This window comes from Denticeps clupeoides, chromosome 5, assembly GCF_900700375.1.
Source record: "Denticeps clupeoides chromosome 5, fDenClu1.1, whole genome shotgun sequence".
In the NCBI taxonomy this organism is placed as follows: domain Eukaryota; kingdom Metazoa; phylum Chordata; class Actinopteri; order Clupeiformes; family Denticipitidae; genus Denticeps; species Denticeps clupeoides.
This window is the reverse complement of record NC_041711.1, coordinates 4,979,521-4,983,694: the sequence shown is the minus strand read 5'-3', so window position 1 is coordinate 4,983,694 and position 4,174 is coordinate 4,979,521. Positions and strand designations below refer to the sequence as shown.

The 4,174-nt window shown below is 38.4% G+C and overlaps 1 non-coding gene across 1 annotated transcript; it reads right to left on the bottom strand.

The window, feature by feature from the left end:
* Nucleotides 1-4,063: 4,063 nt before the first annotated feature.
* Nucleotides 4,064-4,174, bottom strand: trnal-caa (transfer RNA leucine (anticodon CAA)). Its single transcript has 2 exons — nt 4,137-4,174; nt 4,064-4,109 (listed from the first exon to the last, which is right to left on the bottom strand). It is a non-coding gene; the product is annotated as a tRNA-Leu (tRNA).

Sequence of the window (4,174 nt, the reverse complement as noted above, 5' to 3'; positions counted from 1 at the left end):
ATTCACAATATTAGAAGAAGAATATAAGACAAGTTGTCTGTATATGTTTGTGTCTGTGTGCAAAAATGTTAAATACTATCACATAAAAGTTGCAACTGGCAACTATTAGCACATTTCTAAACCATTTCTAAACTACTGGCACATTACTAAACAATTTCTAAGCTACTGACACATTTTTAAATTTCGAAACTACTGGCACATTTCTAAACAATTTCTAAGCTATTGGCACATTTCAAAAACAGGAAATTCCACTCAAATTAAATTAAATAAGGAAAAAAAAACAAAAAAACATACTCCATCTCTTAAGTCATGTCCATGTGCATAGAATGACTGTCTTCACCATATCCCTCCCCATTCGTGGTCAGACAGGTCAGAGATCAATGTCAAGACTTTTGGGTTCACAGTGAGTCGCTTCTTGTTTTTCCTCTCCTCGACATTAATCCCTTTTCGGGATTAATGTTGAAAAAACACAATATTAACAAATTGACAAATGCGATGAAAAAAAAAAAAAAGATTCTAGACAGTTATTTGGTTTTATAAATATGTTCAAGTCAGGAAATGAGCAACGAAAGAGAGACACTTCAAAAGACACAAAGTAAGTATAATATTTGTATAGTCTTGAGTTTAATTGCCATACAGATTGAAGGAATTTCAAGCAGTACAAAATAACAACTGGAAATGGAGAGCAGATTTTTACAACTTGGTTAGTTTAATGGTGAATTTAGTTTGAAGAATTTTGAATGTCATGTCTACATACAGTGGGGGACATACTTATTTGATCTGCTGCTGAATTTGTAAGTTTGCTGACTTACAAAAAAATGAACAGTCTCTAATTTATGAGGTAGTTTCATTTTTAATGGAGAGAGAATATCAACCAAAAATCAAGAAAAAACATGTTACAAAAAAAGTTAAAAATTGATCTGCATGTCATTGAGTGAAATATGTATTTGATCCCAAATATGTATAGGAGCTACACTTCTGGCTCCCATAATGCACACAGATTACAATCAATCTATCAATTACAGATACTCCTGATCTCAACTCGTTATGTGTATAGAACGCACCTGTCCACAGAATCAGTTTCTTCCATTCCAACATCTCCAACACCATGGGCAAGACCAAAGAGCTGTCAAGAGGACATCAGGGACGAGACTATAGACCTGCACGAGGCTGGAATGGGTTACAAGACCATCAGCAAGAAGCTTGGTGAGAAGGTGACATTTACAGCATTTATCAGACGCTCTTATCCAGAGCGACTTACAATCAGTAGTTACAGGGACAGTCCCCCTGGAGCAACTTAGGGTTAAGTGTCTTGCTCAGGGACACAATGGTATTAAGTGGGGTTTGAACCTGTGTAGTTCATAGGCAAGTGTGTTACCCACTAGGCTACTACCACCAACAACAGTTGGTGCAATTATTTGGAAATACAGTCTTGTCCCTGATGTCCTTTGACAGCTGTTTGGTCTTGCCCATGGTGGTGGAGAGGTTGGAATGGAAGAAACTGATTCTGTGGACAGGTGTGCTTTATACACATAACAAGTTAAGATCAGAAGTATCTGTAATATATGGATTGATTGTAATCTGTGTGCATTATGGGCACACAGCCCGTCTGTGGGAGCCAGAAGTCTGGCTGGGTTGTAGGGGATCAAATACATATTTCACTCAATGACATGCAAATTAATTTATAATTTTTACGTAACATGTTTTTTCTTGATTTTTGGTTGATATTCTCTCTCCATGAAAATGAAACTACCTCATAAATTAGAGACTGTTCATTTTTTCTTGAGATGTGAGACGTAAATGAGGATTTAACTGTAAACGTCTTTTTTACAGATTTTCACCAGACACTGTACAACTCGTCCTTCCATTATATGCTCTTTCAAGTGAGCAAACACTTATTTTACATCGAGACACTGGTGGTCGCAAAGTGATTCAGTAAAAGATGTTAAAACGTTTCTACTGGCAAAGCAGGGCGTTTGTGTGATATGCCTTCGATAGAAATGCAGCTTAAACGCACCATAGTTGCGAAATGTCCGCCCGCAGTCTGCATCTGCACATTTGAACATGGCGCGTGGTTCATTACGGTGCAGTCTGCAATGAAGTACATAAGCCCTTAAAGTATCCGACGATTTACCACAGAAATTGCAATTAAACATCTGGGAAGTACTTGGCAGTTAGCCCACAGGATTCAGAAAACAATAATTGTAATCAATTATTAGCCTAATCGATAAATACAGCTAAAACTGCTTAGCCTTACTGAACCACACGGACTTACTAGCATTGCTAGCAGATAACTTCACAGGCTTGGCGATTCAAATACCACAAAAAAAGGAAAATATATGCCCAACGCCCAACAGATGGCCTGTACAGTATACTGTTTTCTAACAAGCAAAATTTTAATCATTAAAAAATAAGCGCACTACCCCTTACCAAAGTTTGTTAAAATGACAATTTATCAAGAAAATCCATTGCTAACCATAACCAAAGCATTTACCAGTTGCTTGGCTTTGAAATGGACAGCCTCCTGTCTGTCTGCGCTGCACTGGAGGGAAACTCTGAGGGGAAAATGTCAGCGGCGTTGGTGGAAAACCTGGATGAAGTTGTGATTGGACAAATTTATATAGGTGCTTTAAACATTATAAAACAATTTATATACACAAAGAAAAGCCATTGCTAACCATAACCAAAGTATTTACCAGTTGCTCGGCTTTGAAATGGAGAGCCACCCGTCCGTCTGCACTGCACTGGAGGGAAACTCTGAGGGGAAAATGTCAGCGGTTTTGCGGGAAACCTGATGAAGTTGTGATTGGACAAATTTATATAGGTGTTTTAAACATTATAAAACATTGTAGATACACATAAGTAAGATATACTCACCAATTTAACAGCCGGGGAAACGTTGCGAAGAAAAATATACAAATGTTTGCTGTTGTCAGTGGGACGGAAACCTTCAGAGCATTCTGTGTTTAACCGCCACAATTCAAATTATAATGGTACTGCACCGTAAAATATTTTTCACAGTACTCTACAGTGTATATTATGCATGCGTTATATTTTACACTGGCCAAAACAGTTAATTCAATTGTAATATATGTTACTTTATACGGTACAAAAATGTTTACCAAATTACAGTTTTTTTTAAAGTCATTTACACAATAAAATACAGTTAGATAATTTAAGTTTTTTTACTGAAGGTTTTTTACATTAATTTACTGTTAAATTTACGGGCATTTTTTACAGTGTAGTGGTGAGTATCACTGCCTGTCACGCGAGAGACCGGGGTTCGATTCCCCAACGGGGAGGCGATGCTCCGTTCCTTCGATAGCTCAGCTGGCAGAGTGGAGTACTGTACTTGTACTGCCTGTAATCCTTAGGTTTCCGGTTCAATTCCGGCTCGAAGGACTTATTTGGGGCAGTGGTGGCCTAGGGGTTAAGGAAGTGGCCCTGTAATCAGAAGGTTGCTGGTTCAGATCCCCATCCACTGAGGTGCCACTGGACAAATTGCACTGTGTGTTGTTCTGCTGTGTATCACAAGTGACAAACTTTTTCACTTCACTTTACTTAATAACCGTACAAGTTTGAAGTTAGGACCTCTCGAGAATCATACCCCTTGACCAATATGGCAATATGTAAAGAGCCTTAATTTTTAATGCTAAATGATATATCAAAATCAGAGCATTAGCAGACGACATTCTGTGCGCCCAAAAAGGCTGTGTAGCACAATTAACCCAGTTCAGACAGTAAAACAAAGTTTGGAAAGTAAAACAAAGTTTGCTGCACTTTCTGCAAAGTTTAAAATGTTAAAGCCAAGCCCACTTAAATTCTAAAGAGGAAACAAGCTCTCAACTCGTCAAAGCATTTTTTACCAACAAAGTCATGAGTTCTTGAAATACAAAAGACGGACAAGGAGAATGGAATTCAAACCCACTTGGCCATCATGAAGTAGTCATTGTCACTCTAGCACATGATGTTTTAGGAATAAAGACAAGATCTACTCAGCGGCTCAAGACATTTCTCTGACTTCCAAAGGACTGTCTGTATTATCGGAGCAAAAAGTCACAAATGCCAGAAGTGGGATTTGAACCCACGCCTCCACGAGGAGACCAGAAAGCCCAAGTTCTTGGAAGGAATTACACCTTGAGTCTGGCGCCTTAGACCACTCGGCCATTCTGAC